This window comes from Salmo trutta, chromosome 14 (assembly GCF_901001165.1).
Source record: "Salmo trutta chromosome 14, fSalTru1.1, whole genome shotgun sequence".
NCBI classification, from domain to species: domain Eukaryota; kingdom Metazoa; phylum Chordata; class Actinopteri; order Salmoniformes; family Salmonidae; genus Salmo; species Salmo trutta.
In genome coordinates this window covers 21,267,076-21,278,776 of record NC_042970.1, presented here as the reverse complement: position 1 = coordinate 21,278,776, position 11,701 = coordinate 21,267,076, and the positions used below count along the sequence as shown (strand labels likewise).

Genomic DNA, 11,701 nt, shown 5'->3' with positions numbered 1-11,701 from the left:
CCAATTTGCTTACCCTAAGTACCCTAAACAGTTGTTTTATTTAACTAGGCAAGTCAGTTAAGAACACGTTCTTATTTTCAATGACGGCCTAGAAACAGTGGGTTAACTGTCTTGTTCTGGGGCAGAAGGACAGATTTGTACCTTGTCAGCTCAGGGACTTGATCTTGCAACCTTTTGGTTACAAATCCAACACTCTTCCCACTAGGCTACCTGCTGCCCCTGCAAACATAAAGGTTTGCAGTAAAAAGGACTTGTTTTATCATTGATTAACAGTTCAATATAAACAAAAACATACAGTATATGCCCACATGAAAAAATACTATAGTATACTTTAGTATACTGTAGTGTTTTTGCAGACTGTAGTATACTGTAGTATTTACTGTAGTGTTTTGCAGACATTGCTGAAGTATTTACTATAGTATTTTAGTTTCATTATCTTTGACATGGAAGTGCAGGCTTTCTCCTTGAGAAAACCTACTGGAGAAATACAAAAAGAGCACATTTTCCATAACCTGTAGGTAGGTAGTTTAGAGCTTCTGCTCTTTTCTGTAACCTGTCGGGAACACAATATATAGTCTATACTTGGAATGTAGGTTTTAACTTATGGGTGGCACAAAATTGGATATCGAGGAGGGGAATGGGCAGGGTATCTGCAAATTAAAAACTGGTGTATTTACTATAGCAAAAAAAAAGTGTAGTGTTTTTGCTGACATTACTGTAGTATTTACTACAGTGTTTTCTTTGCAGATAATATTGTAGTATTTATTATAGTATCCTAGAGTATACAACAAAATTCTATAGTAAGCACTACACGATTGAGGGATACTATAGTGTGTACTATACAGTAGTATTCTACAGTATACTACCGTTTACTACAGAATTATATACTAAGTACTTTAGTATTCTGTAGTAAACTGTAGTATTTTGTCATGTGGATGATGTGCAACTAAGTGTTTTTCATGGTTGCAAAGGGATGCAAATGTCACCACAATTCAAGATCGACTCATTTACAACAATATACTGTAACATGAAAAATTTCAATTCCAACTTATCTCCGATTTCTCACCTAATCGTTCAGCAAGGGAGGGTACTATGGCAATTGGTCTATTGCTTCCACTCACTCCCCATAAAGGTAATTGTATTATCCCAAGATTCTCCTGCTCGACTGGAACATCCTGTCTTTTTCGCTCTGTAAACACTTATGATCAAAAAAGCGTTATTTGTGAGATTACATTATTTTTGTTTTCATGGTTACTGGCCATATGTTTGATGGAATACCGATTCAAGAGCATTAGAAATAAAAAAGGAAAATATTTGGTTCCAGATTAATGAATTAATCTGATGAAGATGAACATCTGAAGATCTGTTCTGTACATCCAACTATGCATCCATATTCTCCTGCTGGCTGTCTTAGTTAGTAAGCAGAAAATTCAACAATTGTCTCAGAAGGCTTAATTTTCTACCTCATGTAGGCCAACATTGCTGTCATTTACTGTCAGAATAAAGCACTCTGTCCTAGGATTAGTGTGTGCGTGTGCGTGCGTGCGTGTGTGAGTGAGTGTGAATGTGAATGAGTGAAGCTGCTGAAATGGGGTTTTACTGTTTGTAGGTTTTCCCACGGTCTGGACCTCTCAGCTTGATAAACACATACATGCATTGTTAAGAGAATAGATGTTACCCTCTCCATTCTCCATAACAGCTTCCCACTGTCCATGTACCCAACAAGAATATAAACACAGCATTGTCTCTTTGGCTCCTCCTGCTGTCTGTGCACATTGAAGGTTATTAACTGCAGTTACAGTATATTATATAGAGGCCTTTCCCTGATTGATTTACTTTCTGTCAATAATTCACAATAACATAAACATTTGAGAATGTTGATGTTACACTAATTGACATAAACCAGTTTCTCCTGTATCAAGCACACGTAGTGGATAGTTCAATAATGTCTGTTTGTGACAGACAGGAGGAGAGAAAGTTGAGAAGCAGGAAGGAATTTTGTGACAGCAAAATCTCTCTTATAAGGATGTGGAGATATGAACTCTGGTTGGCTCTGACGTTCCCTGGATCAATAGTAATTCAGTGGAGCCGGAGGGAAGAGAGGTAATTATCTGGAGGTTCTCAGGTATAATTGAAAAGATGTGTGTTAAACTACCGATAGGCTGGTTCAGCATCGAAATGCCAATGGTTATGTTTTAAACGCACTCTGAAACAGTTTAGCAGAGGAGATACTGGTGAAAGATTCTCATTCCTCCACAGTCTGTTGTGAAATACAAATTGGTGGTGTCACGGCTGTCGTAGGAAGGAGCGGACCAAAGTGCAGCGTGTGTGTCGTTCCACATTTTATTTTCACTGTGAAACTATGCAATACATACACAAATAAACTGAACGAACAAAAACAACAAACCGTGACGCAGCGTTGAAACATACATTAACTCAAAACCAATCTCCCACAAACCCAGGTGGAAAAAACACCTACTTAAGTATGATCTCCAATTAGAGACAACGAGGACCAGCTGCCTCTAATTGGAGATCATCCCAAACAAAACCCAACGTAGAAATACAAAACTAGAACAAGACAACATAGAAAAACTAAACTAGAAAACCCCCCTGTCACGCCCTGACCTACTCTACCATAGAAAATAACAGCTTTCTATGGTCAGGACGTGACAGGTGGAAGCAACACAATATACACTGTATAGTCCCTGGTGTCTTCCCCTAGAGATTTAAATCAGATAATTAGACTTTTCAAAACACTAGCACACTGATAGGTCAGACTTCTACATTTTCACAACTTAAGGTCAGGCACCAAAGGCTGAAATGACATTTTTGCATCTACTGTACCTATCAATTTTTTGATTATTCAATTTTTTATGTAAAAAATCTTGATAAATGTATATACTATCGTCATCAACATTTTAATGAATTCTACATTTTATCGGGGCGGCAGGTAGACTCATGGTTAGAGCATTGGACTAGTAACCGAAATGTTGCACGATCGAATCCCCGAGCTGACTAGGTAAAAATCTGTCGTTCTGCCCCTGAACAAGGCAGTTAAACCCACTGTTCCTAGGCCGTCATTGAAAATAAGAATTTGTTCTGAACTGACTTGCCTAGTTAAATAAAGGTGAAATATATATATATTTTTAAATTGTCTATATTTAGTAACTTACTTCGAAGAGGAAGGGGAGGACGATCCGAATCAGTGAATTTCAGAAAAATTTAAATAGTGAAACATCCTTCTTAGATAAAACGATAAAATATTTTCACGTCACCAAATAACTGATTAAAACACTGTTTTGCAATAAAGGTCTACAGTAGCCTCAACAGCACTCTCTGGGGTAGCACCATGGTGTAGCCGGAGGACAGCTATTTTCCGTCCTCCTCTGGGTGCATTGACTTCAATACAAAATCTAGGAGGCTCATGGTTCTCATCCCCTTCCATAGACTTTCACAGTAATTATGACTATGTCTGGAGGACGTCCTCTTACCTCTCAAAGCTCTTGCAGCATGAACTGACATGTTGTGCACCCAATCAAAGGATCAGATAATTAATCTAGTACTGAAAGCATAAGCTACTGCAGTGCATAAAATGTAGTGAGTAGTTGACTCAAAGAGAAAGAAAGACAAATACATTTCTTAAAAATGGTATGAGAAGCAGCAGAGATAGAGAGAGACCTAACTATATTTGGTTGTATTTCTCTCATTTCCACTTACTTTGCTAGCAAATACAGCTAGCTAATTTAGCCTACTCAAACAGAGAGGAATGCTATATATGTTAGCTAGCTGGCTAAGGCTATCCAGCACTGGATAAATTCCAAGTCAAGGTAAGCTTTCAGTTGTATTAATTTATTGCCACCTGGGCCCGCCGGAGTAACTGCTAAACTGCTTGCTTTACACTGTACTGCGTGATTGTAGTGGATTTACTAACGTGTTAGTTCTAGTAGCTATGTTGACTATGATGTTAGCTAATATATATTTGGGCTCCCGAGTGGAGCAGCGGTCTAAGGCACTGCATCTCAGTGCAAAAGGTGTCACTATAGTACCTGGTTTGAATCTGTATCTCATCCAGCTGTGATTGGACGGCGCACAATTGGCCCAGCGTCGTCGGGTTTGGCTGGAGCAGGTCGTCATTGTAAATAAGAATTTGTTCTTAACTGACTTGCTTAGTTAAATAAAAAATAATAGTAATATGGTGAGAATGATGTAGGCTGAGTGTAGTGGTATGAAGGTTTGGCTTTTTTTGCCTGGTCACAGACACCTGCAGTGATGTGCACTAAAGTCCACAAGCGAAGGGAAAAGATGAGTGGAGGAGAGTGCGTAGATGCGAGAAGGAATTATACAACGAGCAAAGTGATGATGCTGTTTGTATGTGGCTGCTATTAAAGTGAACTGTGTGTGCGGGTGATTATTCCGACGATTCTGTTGAAAAACTTCTTAAAACGGAAGCAAACAGAACGAAACGGTGATAAAACTACCTGAATTTGTCCAATGGATACTTTAGTTTGCAAATGTTTGAACTAATGATTACACAGTAGATCAGATAGATGCAGGCAAGAGTGTGCAAGGTGGCATTGAATGTGTTGCTGTATGTCACCTTGATTACTCCATTTTGTCTCTCGACCTGTGCACCTACAGTACGTTATACATTTTCGTAGGCTTGGTTCGTAGGCTAGGTTGTAGGTAAAACCGAGTATCATGTAGTAGCCTAAACCTATCGATGTTACATTGAGCTGGGTGAATGGAATATGAATGACAGTCATCCAATATGATGTAATAGAAATAAGGCCATGCTCATAAAACAAATTGTCCTCCATCATCTTAAATGGCACGACCTTCACTGGTCTAAATAGACGTTTGTTGTTTGGTAGTCGAAATTCAGTCTACTTGTCTTTAACTGCCATTCTCGAAAGCCAGACTCTTCCCACACACCAACTCAATTTTGTCAGCTTGAGAAGCATCTGCATTCACCAAATTGTGTGTGGTTATCCTTAGATATATTCTCCAGACTTGCCCAGAGGGAATTGTTGATATGATGTACATTTGTTATTCTATATAGCATAGTCTTTGAAAAAATGAAATGAAAATATTTAGTGTCCAGAAAAATTGTTAAAAGTTGATTGTGATATGATTAAGGGAAACAAAATTACCCTATGAGGGTGTGGTGCCTGGCCTTAAGAGTTTGGTTGAGCCTAATTTAGAGCCTATTCTGAATTTAAATAACACAATCTTGTTATACATTATCCATATATTGAGTGTTCTCACTCTGTGCCATGTGGCCTCTGAACATGGCGCTGCTCTCGTCTGTGTGGGCCCCTATAGCCATAATCTGCTCCTGGTGATAAGGAGATTGCATGGCCTGGCGTGGCGAGTGGCATCTCCCTCCATCACCTCCCTCATTTCCTTCCTTTAAAGAGGACACATCAGGATGCACTGGCCCCGGGCATATGCTGTACCTCCACTCTAACTATATCTTCACCACATTCTCCCTCTCTCTGCTCTCTCTCTCGCTCTCCATTCCATTCTTTGAGGAGGGATGCTCAGGAGATCTGCCAGTCTGCAGGGCCTTTCTCAATTGGATTTGCTCAACTCCTGCATTCTCTCTCATCTGTCCTCTCTGGCCTCCTTTTGAAAAAGGTCAAAGGTAATTGAAGAGAGGCGGTGAGGAAAGGGACAGTGGACGAAAATGTGCTGGTATGAAATTACACTGTCCTTCTCCAATCGTGCATCATCAGGCAAATTAACTTTACGGGGTGGAATCCCAAAATAACCGTATAAGGTGATACAAATAAATTTAGCTCGTTGTGCAAGAGATTTTTATAGATGAAGGATCAGTAGCATTTCATCCCGCTAGCGGGACAACTTCCAGTGAACCTGGAGGGCGCAATTCAAATTAATAATCATAAATATTATGGATATTAAACATTTAGGTACATATAAGTGTCTTATATCGACTGAAACCTTAATTATTGTTAATCTAACTGCACTGTCCAATTCACAGTAGCAATTACAGCAAAAACATGCCATGCGATTGTTTGAGGACGGCACCCCATATCAAAATATTTTTCTACCGGCACAGGTTTCATAAAGTCACAAATAGCGATTATATGTTTACTTACTTTTTGAAAATCTTCCTCTGATTTATCATCCATTTCTACAAACTGCAAAGTGTTTTATTTCCAATGGTACCAATTATATGCATATCCTGGCTTCAGGGCCTGAGCAACAGGCAGTTTACTTTGGGCACGTCATTCAGGCAGAAATTGAGAAAAAAGTGGCCTAGCCCTAAGAAGTTTAAAGATGGAACCAGGCAGAGACGAGCTCCAGCACTTTCTTGGTCCAGAGAGGAATAAGATAGAAACTAGGATAAAAGCAGGCCTACTAACCCTAACCTTAGCTTCATGTCCACACCCCGGTTCAAACCTAATCCTAATCTCTCCAAAAGGGCTCCCTCACCCCTGGTTATAAGAGGGCAGTTAAATCCATCAGAAGCAGTATGCAGGATGAGGATGTATGATCTCACCCACGCCACAATAACCTTGACATAACATCCCAATAAAATGAATCCTATAAATACCATATTTACTTCATAATGGCAACTGACATGAATTTTAAACAAATAAAACCAAATAGACTTGTCTCAGTAAATTCCCAGTCAGTTTGTATTCATGGGTTGTAATTTGGAGAGTAATTAGTGTCTCATTACTCAGAGAAGACACTGTGCTGCGGGCCCTCTTAACTTTACCCTATCACACTTCTTTCAGTACAGGGTCACATTTTTGTGAAGGCAGCCAGCTGGTAACCCATACAGTATGCATTTGCCTCATCGCCTAGTAAAATTACTCAGAAGTACGCCCCAGTCAAAATGCAATTACACCTTGTGCCGCGTTGTGTGTACTCAAAGAGCCACACTACTTTAAATGCATGGCAGCTCTATCAGCCCACTCTCTCTGCTTTCAGTGCTGACATCATTTATGGTCCTTTCCCACATTACCTGTCATTATTGCGCACTCTCCTCTGTGCTTTCATATGTCATATCCTGTCCTCCACTTGTTGTAATTATGTGGAGTTTGATTTAAAGGTCACAGGATTCGTTTTTACCCTGAGAAAATTGTTTGTAGGCTACTTATCAAGCAGAGAAGAAAGACTCATAATCTGAGCATGTCATTGAGGACGTGAGTTCCCATCTTACATCTTCTGTCATGCTAATTATACAGGGGATCATTTAGGATGCATGCTGTTGAGGTCCTGTGAAGAAAGCCTTGACCAAACTCTACAAAGCAATCAGGGAATTGATGCGTCAATCTCATAAAAAAATCACAATACATCATACTGTCTTGAGCAATGGGACTTGAGGTCCTATGGAGAAGGTGAATCCAGAAAATAACTAGGGTCAATATGGGTGTGGGTCTGAACAGGGGGTGGTGGCGGGGTGTGGATCTGGTTGATCTGGAACTCCTTTGACCTCTCTGCTCACAACCACAAAATCTTCTAAACTGCTGCAATTTGGGCCATCCTGAGATTTAGTGACAGCTTTAAAAGCCTTCAGGGAGAGGATGGGGGGTGGGGGGCCAGAGTTAGAAGAGAGAGAGTGAAGAATAAGAAATAAGAAAAGGTTATCTGGAAGATGTGTGAAATCCTCGTGTCTTCACCTAAGAATGTCATGTAGAAATTCTAGGAAAGAAGATGAGAGGGAGAAGAGAGGTAATCTGACCTTGATCTACTGTATTCATCATCCATCTATCTACCTTTTCCATGTTCCAATCCCAAATGACTCATTATTCTCTAAAGACAGAGATACTTTACCTTGTTTAGTTTTGGCTAAAACATATGCATTCGGTGAATGATTTCTGGGAGATGTTTTTCGTAGTTGCCTCTGCTTCATCGGATAGTTCATCCCACTAATGACCCTATGTATAGTTGCAGCAGAGAGAAAAAAAATCAGGAAGAGAAAAAAATATCTAACCTTTTCGTATCTCAAGCAGAGTAAATTAATGACCCTGTGTTTTCCATGGGTGCACCGCATGGGAGCTTTTGACAGCATGACTTGTCTTCATTGATTTCATTGATTTCTCTTCCTCTCCTTTTAAGACAAACAAAAGAATGGCATAGAAACATCATCAAGCATAATTTATTTGTTTGAAATTGGCACTGTAAAAACAGAAACCGAAAGATAAAACTGATTACAATACATTACTGCTGTTTCACTTCACTAACTGTTCAATACTTACTGCTGTTCAACGGTATCAAAGGTTTCACACTGAATTGAGTTTCCATTGAAGGTATTAATATTTTCTTGACAAAATATGGAAAATAATGGTGAGAATTAAATAAACTCTCACAAAACCAGCGCTTTACAAGGATTAGGCAAGCAGAGTCACTAATAAGGTTCATCAGAGCTTAATGGCCTTCCAGCCATCTCCTCATTATAACACAATATAATAAAGATGAGACACCAGCGAGCTGGGCCTCATTAGGCCTATGGGCAGGAAACTCACCAGGGCCATGACCCCTCCATTCTTACACCGCTTACCGCCTTGCTCTGGCTACTATATTATCTGTCAACCAACCACAAACCTTTATGTTCCAACAGTAGTTGGTTATACAATAAGTTGTATTTATACTTAATTATTTGTGGGTTTACGTATGTGTTTATTGTACATGTAAAATGTTTTCTGAGAGCTTGATTTGGCAAAAATCTGTAAAATTATTTTAGAGTAGAACTTTTAAATGTGAGATCATGTAAAATTGCTTGACATTCTTCCAATACATTATTTCAATGCGACTGAAACAGGGCCGTAACTACATATGAGGAAAACGGACCTCTGTAATTCTTTCAGTAGTACCAGTCAAATGTTTTGACAGACCTACTCATTCAAGGGTTTTTCATATTTTTACTATTTTCTACATTGTAGAATAATAGTGAAGACATCAAAACTATAAAATAACACATATGGAATCATATAGTAACCAAAAAAGTGTTTAACAAATCTAAATTGATTTTAGATTCTTCAATGTAGCCACCCTTTCCCTTCATGGCAACTTTGCACACTCTTGGCATTCTCTCAACCAGCTCCACCTGGAATGCTTTTTCCACATTTTGTTAGGTTAAAGCCTTACTCTAAAATTGATTAAACAGTTTTTTTCCCTCATCAATCTATACACAATACCCCATAAAGATACATCAAAACCAGGTTTGTAGACATTTTTGCGAAGCACCTTTGGCAGCAATTACAGCCTCGGGTCTTCTTGGGTATGATGCTACAAGCTTGGCACACCTGTCTTTGGTGAGTTTCTCCCATTCTTCTCTGCAGATCCTCTCAAGCTCTGTCAGGTAGGATGGGGAGCATCGCTGCACAGCTATTTTCAGGTCCCTCCAGAGATGTTCGATCGGGTTCAAGTCCGGTCTTTGGCTGGACCACTCAACGACATTCAGAAACCTATCCCGAAGCCACTCCTGTGTTGTCTTGTTTGTGTGCTTAGGGTTGTTGTCCTGTTGGAAGGTGAACCTTCGCCCCAGTCTGAGATCCTGAGTGCTCTGGAGCAGGTTTTCATCAAGGATCTCTCTGTACTTTGCTCCATTCATCTTTGCCTCGATCCTGACTAGACTCCCAGTCCCTGCCGCTGAAAAACATCCTCACAGCATGATAGTGCCACCACCATGCTTCACCGTAGGGATGGTGCCAGGTTTCCTCCAGACGTGACACTTGGCATTCAGGCCAAAGAGTTCAATCTTGAGGGGCCTCCCGAGTGGCGCAGCAGTCTAAGGCACTGCATCGCAGTGCTAGCTGCGTTACTACAGATCCTGGTTCAATACCAGGCTGTGTCACCCGGGTTAGGGGAGGGTTTGGCCAGCTGGGATGTCCTTGTCCCATTGTGCACTAGTGACTCCTGTGGCGGGCCGGGCGCATGCACGCTGACATGGTCACACGCACGCTGACACGGTCACCAGGGGTATGGTGTTTCCTTCGACACATTGGAGCGGCTGGCTTCTGGGTTAAGCATACATTGTGTCAAGCAGTGCGGCTTGGCGGGATTGTGTTTCGGAGGACGCACGGCTCTCGACCTTCGCCTCTCCCAAGTCCGTACAGGAGTTGAAGTGATGGGACAACATAGTAACTACCAATTGGATATGATGAAATTAGGGAGAAAAAAGGGCTAAACAAATGTAATAAAGAAAAGTGTTCAATCTTGGTTTCATCAGACCTGAGAATCTTGTTTCTCGTGGTCTGAGAGTCTTTAGGTGCCTTTTGGCAAACTCCAAGCGGGCTGTCGTGTACTGAGGAGTGGCTTCCGTCTGGCCACTCTACCATAAAGCCCCGTCTGGCCACTCTACCATAAAGGGCTGATTTCAAGGTTTTACTGCTAACCTACAAAGCATTACATGGGCTTGCTCCTACCTATCTTTCCGATTTGGTCCTGCCGTACATACCTACACTTACGCTACGGTCACAAGACGCAGGCCTCCTAATTGTCCCTAGAATTTCTAAGCAAACGGCTGGAGGTAGGGCTTTCTCCTATAGAGCTCCATTTTTATGGAATGGTCTGCCTACCCATGTGAGAGACGCAGACTCAGTCTCAACCTTTAAGTCTTTACTGAAGACTTATCTCTTCAGTAGGTCCTATGATTAAGTATAGTCTGGCCCAGGAGTGTGAAGGTGAACAGAAAGGCTGGAGGAACGAACCGCCCTTGCTGTCTCTGCCTTGCCGGTTCCCCTCTCTCCACTGGGATTCTCTGCCTCTAACCCTATTACAGGGGCTGAGTCACTGGCTTACTGGTGTTCTTCCATGCCGTCCATGGGAGGGGTGCGTCACTTGAGTGGGTTGAGTCACTGACGTGGTCTTCCTGTCTGGGTTGGCGCCCCCCCCCCCCCCCTTGGGTTGTGCCGTGGCGGAGATCTTTGTGGGCTATACTCGGCCTTGTCTTAGGACGGTAAGTTGGAGGTTGGAGACATCCCTCTAGTGGTGTGGGGGCTGTGCTTTGGCAAAGTGGGTGGGGTTATATCCTGCCTGTTTGGCCCTGTCCGGGGGTATCATCGGATGGGGCCACAGTGTCTTCTGATCCCTCCTGTCTCAGCCTCCAGTATTTATGCTGCAGTAGTTTATGTGTCGGGGGGCTAGGGTCAGTCTGTTACATCTGGAGTATTTCTCTTGTCTTATCCGGTGTCCTGTGTGAATTTAAATATGCTCTCTCTAATTCTCTCTTTCTCTCTTTCTTTCTCTCGGAGGACCTGAGCCCTAGCACCATGCCTCAGGACTACCTGGCATGATGACTCCTTGCTGTCCCCAGTCCACCTGGCCATGCTGCTGCTCCAGTTTCAACTGTTTTGCCTGCGGCTATGGAACCCTGACCTGTTCACCGGACGTGCTTGTTGCACCCTCGACAACTACTATGATTATTATTATTTGATCATGCTGGTCATTTATGAACATTTTAACATCTTGACCATGTTCTGTTATAATATCCACCCGGCACAGCCAGAAGAGGACTGGCCACCCCTCATAGCCTGGTTCCTCTCTAGGTTTCTTCCTAGGTTTTTGGCCTTTCTAGGGAGTTTTTCCTAGCCCACCGTGCTTCTTTCACATGCATTGCTTGCTGTTTGGGGTTTTAGGCTGGGTTTCTGTACAGCACTTTGAGATATCAGCTGATGTACGAAGGGCTATATAAATAAATTTGATTTGATTAGTAGAGTGCTGCAGA

At 41.6% G+C, this 11,701-nt stretch overlaps 1 non-coding gene across 1 annotated transcript; it reads right to left on the bottom strand.

The window, feature by feature from the left end:
- Nucleotides 1–451: 451 nt before the first annotated feature.
- On the bottom strand, nucleotides 452–504 carry LOC115148004 (U7 small nuclear RNA). Its single transcript, XR_003866579.1, has one exon. It is a non-coding gene; the product is annotated as a U7 small nuclear RNA (small nuclear RNA).
- Nucleotides 505–11,701: the final 11,197 nt, after the last annotated feature.